Source organism: Buteo buteo, chromosome 1 (genome assembly GCF_964188355.1).
Source record: "Buteo buteo chromosome 1, bButBut1.hap1.1, whole genome shotgun sequence".
Taxonomy (NCBI): Eukaryota; Metazoa; Chordata; class Aves; order Accipitriformes; family Accipitridae; genus Buteo; species Buteo buteo.
Genome location: NC_134171.1, coordinates 36,212,600 through 36,226,551, shown reverse-complemented (window position 1 = coordinate 36,226,551; position 13,952 = coordinate 36,212,600). Strand labels below are relative to the sequence as shown.

At 39.0% G+C, this 13,952-nt stretch overlaps 1 long non-coding RNA gene across 3 annotated transcripts in view; it reads left to right on the top strand.

The window, feature by feature from the left end:
* The window catches only part of LOC142030905 (uncharacterized), a 115,881-nt gene that overhangs the window by 34,930 nt on the left and 66,999 nt on the right, over positions 1-13,952 (top strand). For 2 of the 3 annotated variants that reach the window (XR_012650352.1, XR_012650347.1), the window contains exon 3: positions 539-604. The exons of the other annotated variant lie outside the window; for it this stretch is intronic. This is a non-coding gene — a long non-coding RNA (uncharacterized LOC142030905). The remainder of the gene's footprint in view (positions 1-538; positions 605-13,952) is intronic. 3 annotated transcript variants of the gene reach the window in all.

Sequence of the window (13,952 nt, the reverse complement as noted above, 5' to 3'; positions counted from 1 at the left end):
ACATTTTGTTCAGAAAGAGATAGAGAATTTTGCAGTGATGGTGTACATGTTCACTCACTTTCTTATCATGATGTTACAGATTTCTCTTTATATGTGATATTAGCAAAGTTAATATGGGCGTGGGTAATGTCCTTTAAGCATCTCTTTGCCCAAAGTTTGGCCTGTTCTAGGACAGTATCTACAGCTCTCATCAGACAGCGTGGTGTGTTGCGTGTGGGTTTTTTGGGGGGTTTTGTCTGGTTTTTTTTTTCTTTTTTTTTTTTCTCTCCCTAAATGAGTCAACAGCAAGTCAGTGAGAGCTTGGAAAGAATAAAAACTGATGAGGATATATATTTTGGTGTAACAACAGTGCATGTAACTTTTCTACCTTTGAGGAAAGTTTCTGGTTGGTGTTTGTGTTGTGGTTTTGCTGGGGGTGTTTTGTGGGCTTATTTTTGTTTTGGTAGGGTTTTTTGTTTGTTTGTTTCACTTTTTTTGTTACTTATGGCAGAGGATTTACCCACTTTTGTTCACTCTGTGCACTTTCCTTTCTTACTAGCTGTCACCTGCTTAGAGTTTCTGGACTGGAGAGAGGCAGTAAGTGAGATAGAAGAATAAAATGCAGGTTCGTAGCATTCATATAATTTCTGGTATGGATAATTTATTTATCTGTAGATTTCAATAGAAAATTGGCTTCCACCTCTTACTCTGACATATTGAATGTCCTTATCTGTGTCCGCTGCTAATGCATACATGGTTAAAGTCCTTCTCAGTAAGATATCCAGAGTTTTGGTAGTGTTTGTTTGGGTTTTCTGTGTTGTTTTTGTGTTTTTTTTGTTTTTGTTTTTGTTTTTTTTAGCACTCTGAAGGTTAGCCTCAGAATTTTTTTCTTGTGTTTGTCCTTTACTTATGCCTTGCTAGCAGATAGTAACATTCATCATAGGTTTTTGTATTTGCGTTCTTGTCCAGAATATTTCAAAGACCCTCTCTATCATTAGAGTATATTTCACAACCTGATTGGGATAAAATAAATAGTAGTAACTCTTTCACAGTGAACTACCAGAAAACATATCTGTATCACAGAGAGCTTGCAGTGTGACAGCTGTTGTGAGCTTGTGGGGGCATAGCTTATATTAGGGGTGTTGTGAAGGACAATAGGCACATTTAAAGAAATAATGCAAGGCAGGCGTTTAGGTCAGGGCTATCTTAATCTTGGTAGCTCAAATATTTTGTATGTTTTGAAGTTGAGGGAAAAAAAAATCCTCTCACTGCCTGTGAGTAGTGTATATACTCTGATATGTTCTGACATGTTTTGAGGTTGATTCAATATATGCCTTCAATATATTGATGCTCTATGCGGTTCATCCTGCCAGATTACATTGTGTGTCCAAGGTCAGAATTTATCACTAAGTAGTACTTCAATTTCTTACCTTTTCTCTTCCTCCCTGATACCAGCTTTGAGCGAAAACACTCTCATGTTTGGTACCCTTTTTTACCCCTCTTTTTTTCTATTGAATCCCATAATGTCTTTTGATTTGCAGCTGGGAATGCATAGCATATTAGATGTATTCATTTAAAGAGTTCCTTCATGTGCAATTTGCGTTTTCTTTTTCATTGAGTAATGGCAATTTCAAATAGTGAATCCTTCAGTGCACTTCAGTAGAAAAGGATTCAGAGATACAGAAATTCTTGTATCAGGTCAAACCCATGATCATGCTCTGAGTTTCCAGTGTCAAAAATTATACTTGTATAATAACTTGTTCACTTGAGAGGTTTCTTCCAAATTCCTGTTAGTAAGTTATTGATTTATATCTTAATACATAGGCTTGCTTTTTTTTTTTTTTTTTTTAAGAAATCCTAGGGATTGCTTAAGTGTCTGTAAAGGTTGTTCATGTCTCTTTACTATTACTGGGATCTGCTCATATGTCCCTTCTAATCTTGTTAGATGCATGTAGGGGGACAGGAGGCTTGACATTTTTCTAGGCAGGCAATTGCTCTTAATTTCAGTGGAAGTTATGTGGCTATATGAGACTGAGCTCTGGATCAAAGATTTTTTTTTTTCTGCCTGGTTTACTGGAAGGGTGACTTGCTCTCCAAGGTGCTGTTGCTCTGGACAGCAATTTCTAGATCCTGTTTTATTGATGTATCATGGGTTGAGCTTTAAGTCTATAATTCTCAAAAAAAAAAAAAAAAATTTGAAAGACAATGTTGACTTGATACTTGTGACATAGCCGTTTCCTAGTTTCTTTTCAGTGACTACTTTTAAGAAAGTCCTTCACCCATTTACAGAGTATGTACATTTTTTGTTTTACTTCCCTAAAGCACTTCTGTTTTTTTCATACTAGACCAAAATGACGAGCTAAGCTGGACTGAAGCTAGAGCCTTTTATCCACTTAATAAAGGTATATTCCCATCAGTGAAGTAAAGGCTATTTTCTTTTCTTCTGTCTGGTTTTAAGGCATCATATATATAAGAATACTGTCCTGGGACAGGCTTTGCTAGGCATACTGAGCAGCTTCTAAATAAGCAACCTTGAAATTAAGGATTCATTGTAATGAAACAATATGAAACTGAGTAAGGTGAGTCTTCTAAGATAATGATAGTACAGATTTCAAACTACACACCCATATAGCTTTCTCTGCTCATCACCTTGGCTTTTGTAATAGTTCTAGCTATGAAAATGGAATTTTGTAAATATGTAGCAGTGTGACATTTTGTTTTCTTTTTTTCTTGTGCTGTTGAAGCTTCCATATAAGAAAACAATTACTTTTAATAGATTTTCTCGGTTTATTGTACTGTAAGATCATTGGTTTTACAACTTTTTGTACCTGCAGATATACATCCTCTGAATTTAATGGCTGTGCTATGAATTTATGTATAAAGTAGCCTCCTCAGAACTGTAATATAGTCTCTTTGTTTGTAGTATTACTAACCATCATGTTTGAAGCAGGGTCTTGCTCTCTATATTGGTATTTAATTTGATTTTTGTGCCAAATGTTATCTTTCTACCTAATGCAATCAGAAAGAGTACAACCACTTTTTTTTTTTTCTTTAACTGAACCAGGGCCCAGAGGGAAGCTGGGTCAACTTTATTCATATCACTCAAGTTTTGAGGTTTGGGGGGGTGGGGGCACAAATTAGGCATCAGAGTAGTAGCATGATGCACAAATTCGTCACTGCATACCATACCACCTCACTAGCTTTGGACAAACTCCTGTGCCAGTGGCATGGCATTATTTTCCCCTGGAGTTAGTGAAAGGTACGCTTCCTAACTCATGTCAGAATACTTCTGGATGTCAGTTTCCTATTTTCTCTCCCAATGTGTCCCTGCCTTGATGGAAGGAAATGTTCTTTTCCTGACAATATGGCAGACTGAGAGTTGAAAACTAAGTTATAAGTAGCAAATGTTTAAAAACAATTTGTCCTTCTGTAAACTCGTGGAGTGCTCTGCTGCAGGCTGCAGAACTAGAATAAACTCTGGTAAAGGCAGAAACAAAGAAAAACCTCTTCAGAGTGTGCATTTCAAGCCATAAACCTCCTGTCCTGTTTCGGATCTTACTCTCTGTCATGATAAACTGTACTGGACTAGGCCACTGTTTGTGAAGTTCAGACAGCAACAGCCTAGGATACTAAATGAAGCTTGAAAATCACTTGCACATGTGGAACAGCATGTACTTAAACTGGTTCTCCAGAGGTGAAAGGCCAGAGTGTTCCCTACTGCACAGCCTGTTTTCTATTTCAAAATACATGGGTATATGGGAAATATTCTTATAATAAACGCTCTTATTTTAAAACAGTTTCCCAAAGCCATAAGATATGACTGTTTTTGTACAGTTTGAAGCCTTTCCTAATTGCACAGTCAGGGAGCAGGAATGGTTAATAACTTGGATCCTGGTGAACTTTTCATACCAGCTTTTGGTTAGTCTGATAAATTAGCAGTACCCTTAGTTTTTCCTGGCAAAGGAGAAATCCTCTTTCCTTTTCCTAGCTGGTATGACAAACAGCTCTGGTATTCTTCTCATGCCCCTGGCAGAGAGAGGAGGAGTGGGGCTCTGGTACTGTACCCCTCTCCAGGCATTAGACATTTCCAGGGCGGGAGTACGTGGGAGGTGGAGAAGGACGTTCCTAGAACAGCTCCCCACCTACCCCAGCTTTGTAGTTGTTTCAAAACAGTGATTTGGGTCAGCTGTCCTCTCATTTTAAACTTTCTGTTATGTGAAAATGATAGCTCTGGTACTTTTCCCTGCTGTTTGGGTTCTGAGTAGCAAACTGCAGCTGATAAGCATCTTAAATTTTCTGTGTGCAAGCTCAGGAGGCCAGGAATGTTCTCTTTTTTTTTTTTTTTTTTTTCCTTCGTAATCTTTCAAGAGTGATAAATTTGTTCTGAGAATACTGCAGAAACTGAAGACTTGAACCTTCTCACCTTCTCCAAGAAGCTTCCTACTTCGCAAGTGGGGAGTAGGTCTTAGTCTTTTAAAGCCTATGTTAAGGATCTGATCTCAATTAACAAGCAAATAAGTGGAAAGTAAATTTTTTACTGAAATGGTATATTTCAGAACTGTTTCATAAACTTCTAAGTACGTTGGAAGTAGAAATTGAAATCTATTTTTAAACAAACTTGTTTAATTACAGATGTCTTGTTTTCATTTGAGTTTTCATCTTATCTGGACTTTGTGTACTGATTTTCTTGTTTTCCTTTTAATTTTCAAAAAATGTAAAGGAGGAGTTAGGCATATATAAAATAATGACTAATGTTTCAAAAAAAAATCTAACGAGCATAATGAATGGAATGAGATGCTTAAGTCACATTAAGGTATTGAAGGTACTGTTCACCTTCATTTTGAAAACTCATGTCTGTAACTTGTTTGCAAACTGACATGTACATGTATTGACTTTCCATCTGTGTTGCTAAGATTGTGATTAGTGCATTGGTTACATGAAGTGTTGCTTCTGTCATAGTATTTCTACTGTGCCTTTGCCTATTTTACAGGGGTTAGATATTATTGTGACTAGGGAAGGAATTTGTTGTCCTTTATTGGTTTCTTTGTGAGCCTGATGTAATGACAGCTCATGTTTTAATTGTGGTTCCTAGCCAAAAACTAAGTTGCAAAGCAATTCTTGTGCTTAATTGCTGTACTTCTCAAATTTCATGCTTAATTACTTTTATGAGAGTTGAAGGTTTTCTGAGAGGATGTGTTTTCCTGTTGTGTATGGAAAAGGGTTTGCCCTTCTGTTCTGACAGCCTGTATAAGTTCTGATGGAGAATGTTAAAGCTAACTGTGAGGAAGGAGTGTTTTTTCTTTTCAGCTCATTCACTCATCAGTAGTTCTGCTCCCTTTAATAGCTACAGTCAAACGTCACCTCCAAATTTGGCAAGCTGATGCCTTATTTGGTTTAAAGTTAAAGCCCGTTTTTGGCACTGGAAACTGAATAAGCTCATTCCAAAAGAGTAAAGTTGGAATGAAGTTAGCAAGGCTCTGTGCCAGCAGGTAAGTCCAGTATGCTTCATAAATTAGCATGCTGACACTTACATAATTTTTTAAACAATATAATTTAAAATAATATAAAATTTTAAACAATATGTTTAACAATATATCTGTTAAACAACTCTCTGAAGTGCTTGCCATTCAACATTACCTGAACAAATAATGCATAGAAATTGTTAGATTTATGAAATCTCTTTCATAATACGTATTATAGAGCAGCATTCAGGAAATGGTGGAAATACTTCATTAGGTGTGTAATGACACGTATCTACAAGAACCATTAACATAACTCTTCAGACACTCAGCATTGCCTCTAATAAAAGCAAAGTCTCATTTTGTATTTCTACAATAATTAGTCCTATTTCTTGATTTAATCTGTGATTGTATGCATTTAGCTATTGCTTAATCCTTTTTTACTACATGGAAACTTTAACCTCCTTGTCTTTTCCGGAGAAAAGCTTATCATATTTATTAAAGGAATGGTGAAGAGATCAAGTGGGATCAAGAGACTTATCTCGTGTTCTTTCCAAACCATAGGGGTAAAATGTGAACATTACCACTAGATATTACCAGTAGCTGGTGATGATTCTTACAGATGAGCTTTTCTCTGGTAGTGGCTACAAAGAGGCATGAATGTGTGTTCTGACAGCTTATTGCCCCATATACCACTAACAAGCAGATGTTGCTGCCTTGCCTGTGGGCCCTGGTAGAAGCAGGAGTGCTTTTCGGTGGCTGTATTACTGTTTGTCTGAGACACTTTGCAGTACTTGGGGTAGTTTCTCCACCCTAGACATCTTGGGAGGGCAGAGACTGTAGAGCATCAACTATTGTTATGCTTTTCCTGGGTGCATGGGCTGAAAATGGGAGGGGTGGCTGTGTCTGTGTAGGCCAAAATAAATGTATGAGTGCTTTTGGTATGCCAGTAGTAGCTAACCATACATCTTTTCTTGTGCTGGGTTACATGATACAAATCAAGTATTGGCAATGCACAGAAGAGAAGAGGCTATCCGGCCATCCTCCTGGAGGATGTAAGGTGATCAGGATTAGGGACACGGGCAGTGGAAGTGGTGGAGGTAACATCAGTCCTTCTGAGGGGACATGTTAACTTGTAATTCAGAAAATAACAGTAATTTTAGGTCCTTAGAAGCTGTTGGCTGACTGTGTTTCAGATGTGACCCAGTTAGCTTCTGCTGTGGACATCTTGCTTAGACATTGATTGCATCCTTTCTTTCTGGACATGTGTTTTGTCATTGCTATCCAAGTCTCAGTCATGGGATGTGAATTACTGTATCCACACTATTCAGAGACTAAAACTGGTACAGAATGCTGTGGTATGTCCCTGCTATGTTAGTTTATAGGAAAATATGCTGTAATTGTAAAAGTGTGATTTTTAATGTGGAGTGACTACAAGCCCTGCAGAATTAGCCTTCTTCTACTCCTTAACTAATCAAGATAAAAGGTAAATTACAGGAAAAGGAATGTTTGTGTGGAGATTACCTATGCTGCTACTGGAGAAGGAGGTGATTTTATTTAGCAGCACTTGACGTGACAAAAATTTCAGAGAATTTTGCTAAGTTCAAGACTTTAAGACAGACCCGTAGTATCATTTGTGCGACTAGAGAAACCTGTCAGGCAGAGGTAGTAGCAGTGCTACTTTAGGAAAACCTGCTTTTTGAAGAGATTAACATTTCTTCTAGCCTTTACCGGATGATAAGAGAAAGATTACTCTTCTTGGAGTGGTAAAACTGTCAGCTCAAGATCCTGTGTGTAGTGTAAGTATGTCTCTCCCCATGGAAACACTTGTGTGTGTGTATGTTTTCTCCCTTCTAGTTTATTTTTGTCAGTGAAAGTTTATATCTGGAAAAAGATCTGAATTGAAGTGTCAAGAAAAGAACAGTGATTTCTTGGTAAAGAAAACACTCATGTTTGTATGGTTGTGATTTGTACTTTATTCCTGGTCTAAGCTTTAGCCTTCCTCTAGATGATCTTTAAAGCAGATTTCTTTTTTTTCTTTTCCTGTCTATAATTTTAGAATTGTTATCCTACTTTTGACTTATCGAGAATGCCTTCTATTGTAAATAAAAGATAATAAAAGTCTGGGGATGCTACTGCTATCTACAAAGTAGCTTTATGGAAGACAGAATAAGGTAGGAGGCAAAGCTGCCCATCCTGTCTGGGGCTTCTTCTGAAGTTTGTCTCAGTTTTCATTCTAAGCAGTTCTTTTTAGTCTATACCTTCATCCTCAGCTGTAAAATAGTGCTCTTTGATAGGGCTCTTCAGATTTAGCAGAACAGAGCAAAGTGCTTATACACAACTGTACTCCCACAGCATGAATGCCATTGAGAGTGTGTGCTTGGTGTTTCCCTTGGGCTTGCTGCAGGTTTTTGGAGGCATGTAGGCAATAGGAGGCCGTAAGGACTTGGAGTGTGGTCCATGGTGGCTTATTCTATATCACTGAAGTTGACAGGTTTTTATGTCAACTGCTGTCTCTGTGTTTGTGCGCATTTCTGTGTGTGAGAGAAAGATACCTTTAGTAACAGCTATTTACAATTGTTTTGTATTAGTCTACTGACCCAAAACCTCTATCTGGGAAGCTTAGCAGGAATAACAATAAAAAAAGTTTATTCTGCCTTAAACCTGAAAGAATACATGGATTTTTCTAAGTGCAGAGCAGTCCAGGGTTTCTCCAAAGCATGTGTCAAATTTTTAGATCAATACCTTGATCTATTTTGTCGTCTCCCAAGAGATGAGACTTCATACACAAACAAATGATGAGATCACATGTAAGGCCACAATCGTCGCCTTGTGTTCTATAAAGTACTGTATTCAATATCTATTTTTCTTTAACCTTGTGGCTTGGGTTTAGCATTTTAACAGCAGTTGCTATGGAAGAGTTAGCCATGTTTATTGGGTCATTACAAACGGCAACAGCTGAAAGACAAATATGGTATTCTGTTTTAAGTATAAGGTGGGCTCGGAGCCAGAGATCAGCAGCTTCAGAATGTAGCTAGCCACAAAGCTGGATCCTAGGGTCCTGACGCACACTGTAGTTACTCGGGCGTAACACTTAAATTTAGCTTATACTTTAAGTATTTTCCTTGTTACAATTTTGATTTCTTTCTGCTTGTTAAGAGGACACTATCAGCTTGTTCATGGCCATGAATTAGTTTCTTAACAGCAAAAGAAAACACTGAATGGAAGTATATAATTATGCATTTCACACCTTTTTGCTTGCTTTTGTTTAGTGAATGTAGGAGTAAGTGCACAGGTTTAAGAAAACATTTGCAAAAGTTGGCTGTGTTGAGAAAGTATCCAACTGCATCAGGGACAAAACCAGCAGAAACATAACTAGGACAAACTTCTCAGTTTTATTGATGTGTAATTACTCGATCTGAAATGGTCAATGTGAAAACTGGCAGATATGCATATACACAAACAGACTTAAAGCTGGTATTCATACATCCACTATTGCTATACTCTAGCATGTGGGGAGTTGTTATAATTCATACCATAGTTGGGAACTTTTGCTCTTGAAGTTTTCTAGTACCATACAAATGCAGGCCGGAATTTGAGTGTAATCCCTCCACAGTTTTTCAAAGGATAATCCTCTATCTACAATGTGAAGACCAGTAAATCATGGTATATACAGCTAGTGCTTTGAAATGTGACTAAACCTCTCCCAACAAAAATCTCTCTGGAAATAAAGATCTGGAAACTGTCTTGCTTACAATCCTTACCCCCCCCCGCCAGCCGCACCAAAAAAACTGAAAACAAAAAACATACTGAAAACAAAAAAAACATTCAGAAAACAAAAAGAGTCTCCCTGAAGCTTGAGTTTTTCTTTTGCCTGTCTGTTGCACTTTGGCTATTTCTATTTCGCACTTGCCAGAGCTTAAAAGTAACTTGCCAAAGTCTCTTCAGGTGAGGGAATGTCAGGATGTTTAAACTCGGGACTCTCTAACCAACACCGTAGTTACGTGCTGTGGGAGCTGTTAGCCAGCATCCATTTTATGGCCTGATGCAGGAGACCTCTTCTGTCTTCGGAAATTCTGGATTTTCAGTAATGATGACCAAGATGCCACAAGTAATGCTTTTGGTAGACCTCTCATAATGTTACGGCAAGAGCCAGAGCGCAAGACCTTGAATGGGATAAACCAGAATTGCAGTGGTTTTCAGTTGTGAAATGTTCCGTACTTCCATGGCTAGCTGCCTTTCCTTCAGCAGTCCTCTCGCCTCTGGGGCTGACAGAAGAGAAGAGTGGTAGAACAGGAGGGAAAAGCAGGACAGGTGGCCCTTCGGGGCGGGCAGTCAGAGGCCCACGGAGCCTGGAGAATTTCAGAAATGGCTCGACTCCTGCCGAGCTTGCTGTAGCAGTTTCTATCTTCCCCTGTTGATACTGCTCTTTTCTCTTCCTAGCCTGGTCTGACTTTAACAGTTGCCTTTTGTAAGGCTGTCCTGGGGAGGTATCATTTGTGGAAGCACAGGGTGTGTGTGGTGAAGGAAGGAGGTTGGCAAGGATGGCTCCATGAAGTAGGCCAATGTTTCCAGGGCCTGAAACAGCTCTCCCTGGTCTTGTCTGCCTCTGATGTCCCAAATGGATTGCTCTTTCTCCACCAGTAATCACCCTGCCTCTCTGGTTATGGGTTTTACTGGGGGGTTGGTTTGGGTTTTTTTGGGGGGTGGGGAGGTGGGAGACTAACTTAACCTATATTTCTGAAACATCTGCTGTTTCTGTATCCGAGGTACAGGATGTGCCTGTGAATATGTGTCTGTAAGTGACACAATTCATTTTAATCTAGTGATTTTTTTCCCCCCTGTATTAAGGCAATGGTTAAGACCTTAAAGGACCAAGGACCTCTTAGCATGAGTGTTGTACAAATAAGCTGCAGAAGGCCGATTCCTGTCTCAAAGCCTGTACTGTTTATGACCATGCAGTGACATAGACAAACAAAGGAAGAGTGTGTTGCAAGAAATGGAGAGGGTTTGGATAGTAAACAGTAGTTTCAGGATGCTACCATTTATCAGTGATGTGTGCTACTGAAATGTTACTTTTCTGTAGCAGATTAAAACCCAGCAGTTTTGTAATTAACACTGTGATGATCAGAAAGTGTTATCTGAGACTGATGTAGGTTTGGGCCAGTTTCTTTCTCTGACCACTCTTCTTTATAGCTCCTTAAATGGTAGGTACAAAAATTTTTTACCCCTCTATAGCAGTCTGCTTGCTTCAGCACATAGGTATGGATTGGTGGCTAGCAGAGCGTTTTTTTATGTGTCCTAGATGTTTCCCTGTGGTTTTGATTGCATATGGCTTTCATACTTTCTGCTTCAGATTGTGTGTAGTGCTGCTTTGTGCCTTGTACCTCGGAGTTGGCTGCAGGAGCAGATGAAGTGAATCTATAAATAGTTCCTAGAACTCTTCCATGGCATATAAGTTTTGCCCTCTACTACCTCAGATGTAGTGGACACGTTCATTTGTTCTCTTTTATGGTTTAAGGAGGGAGGGGTTGATTCTCACCTGTTCAAATATTTCCAGTTACATGTGAAAAAAAACCCTGTCTATAACAGATGAATCTGTGGTAGTGTAAGAAAAGCCTTTAGCGGGTCTTAAGCCAGCCAGTATTTGTACATGTTTCACATTACAGTTTGGAGCGTTGACCCAGGGAAGCATGAGTTGGGTCATTGCATGCTCAGAGTTTATCTAGCAAATCACAGTGACAGAAGCAGCATGATGACCCACTTAGAACGACATGTTCAGTCTCTTTGGTGTTCCCCGTCTGCAGTGCTGGTTTCAGTTGTATGCTTAACTCTGTGTCAAGAAAAAAAACCCTTGATGCAAATGACTGAAGGTTTGATTATTATTTTAACATGACAGTCTGTTTCCTTGGTTCTGAAGTGGCACTTGTAGAAAGTCTTGAAATAAAATGGAAGCATTTTATTTTAATGTAAGACAACCAAAAAAGTCATAAAGGACCAGATCCTTTAAGATATTTAAATAGCCAACTACTGTTCAAATCAGTTGGACCTAGAACTAGGCACCCAAAGTGGACCCATGTGAATACAGGACCCTTTCTTGCAAAGGGGAACAGTGGCTTGTGACAGAGAAGTGTGTATCCTCCTTTTTGGAGGGAAGTATCAAGAGTCACTTTGTGTAACTCTCTGGTAATTCTTCACTGGTAGAATAAATAATTACATTATTCTTGGGGTATTTTTTAAAGTGGTTTACTGATTTCTCGATGGATGGAAAATGTAGGAGGATTACTTTGCTATGCATGTATGTGGGTGATGAAATAAAGGCTTCCAAGTTTGTGTTGGCAGCAAGAAACATAAATTTTTGAGGTGTGAGTATCTGTACTGAGCATAAGCCTAGCAACGCATTTCTGGTTGTCAGTCAACATTTCCCCCTTGCCCCCCCGGTGTCACTTGTGATGTAATGCCATTCTGCTGAAGCGGAACCCTCTGTGGACCCGATCTGTAATTAGATGTGACATCGCTGTACAAAGGCTGCTCAAAAAATTGCTACGAGATGGTTATTATAGGCATTGGAGCTATTTTATACTAAGAATGCTTTCTACTTTCTGGTAATATTAAGTAGTCTGTTAACACAGAACTTTGCTCCTTCTCTATGACTCTGGAAACAGAAGTTAAATACTAGAAGGCATAAATCTGTAATGCTTTATATATGGGATTCACATGGATGCAAATGAAACGGGAACTGGGAATTTTGGGTGCAGGTGCACAGTGTAACCAACCAGCAGGATTATGCTAAAAATTGTACCTGCAGGATTGTTCAGGCTCTTCCCTGGCTTCGTAACTGCATATTAACCTAGAAACTTCTGTTATTCTTTTCATGTTTCAGAGGTGACACAAAATACATGAATGAGAGCCTATATGTCACCAGTATCACTTTCTTTGGCCTAAATAGTATCTGACTCAGGGTAGTGCAAGCAGGAATTCATTCATTGTTTTGTTTCCTTTTCAGTGGATCTCTGTCATATTCTGCATAGGTATATGTAAAAATATTTTTAATTTTCAAAGGAATGTAACTTCACTATATTGATGAGAATAACAGAATCTATTGGGCAACTTTTAGTTAGGACTTAGGAACTTAACTATCTGGCCAGAGCGGGGAGGATAAAAGTAAAATGGCATTTTTTGCATCCAGTCAAATAAATAACATGATGTTGGTTACCTGTAGAGTTGCAGAAGAAAGTCTTATCAAATTCATCTTCCCTGCATACTGTGTATGGATGAGGTACCAATTTCTACATGTTGGTCTGGCAAGTTCCCTGCTCTATGAAGTGGGTGGATTCAGGTCTTGGTCTGATATTTGTTGGATTAACAAAGGGTTCTGCTGTGCAAACATGTTCAAAAATTGAATTATTGGCCCTTTCAGTATGCTTTTGCAGCTTTGGAGCCACATACAGTTTGACTTTAATCTAACTTGCCAGTTAGGTACTAGAGAAGGGAAGTATCTGCTGTGCAGATACTAGTGGGAGCAGTTAAAGAAGTGGTTTCTGGTCTTTGCCTGCACTCGTACTTGTCAATATAATAAAATCAACCCAAACTGGACATTCAGTTGCTTCAGTGCTTCTCTCTTGTGCAGTTTTCTTTTCAAGCTAACATAGAAACTGTATTACCAATACTGTGGGACCTGTTGACTTCAATGGAGCTTGCTGTTAACAGGAGCAAAGGCCGGGTTTCACCATGTAACTATAAATGCTGTAAGGGAATATACTTAGCAATGACCTAAGGTCCTTCTAGAGCTGCTGACTTCATGTTTCTAGCTTCCCATTGGCTCATGCGTTGCTTTTTCAAATGCACAGGAAGCACCTCGTGCTCCCTTTGGGGTTCTGTACATCAGCATTTAAAAGCAACTAGTAAATACCAGGCATCGCAGAATGACAACATGCTTTGCTTTGGCACGGGTGACAATATTAAACCTGCTAGGGTGACCCTTCGCTTAGTTTTGGATATAGAACATTACTCTGAACTGCTCATACCTCGGTCTCCTTGGCTTGCTGGTGTCTTATGGGCTTTCTTGTTTTAAGAGGCCTTTGCCTCAACAGCAAATGCACAGCTTGCTGCAGGGTAGGCACTGGAATCTACTGTTTTTTAGGGACGCTCTGGTTATGTTACCTATTATCTGTAATGTAGCACAACTATGCAACAAACTTGACTTCATGTGGACTGACACAGACTTTTCTTAGTCTGCTAACACAGCTGCCATGTCATAGCATTAGAAGAAAATTGTAATAGAAATCAAGATGCAGGGAAGTTGGTTTCATACATGATTTTCTAGAAGAGTCTGTGAATATCTGAGGCTTTTAATTGATTTGTCCTGGTCTCTTCCCAGATATTAAACTGACTGGCCTCTAATTCCCCAGGTCTCTTTTCCTCTGGCCATAAAGACAAAGCACCACCTAGTCCTGTGGGGTCTCCTTCATGAATTTATAGGGGTGTATACAAGGAAGCTCAAAAAAATTCCTT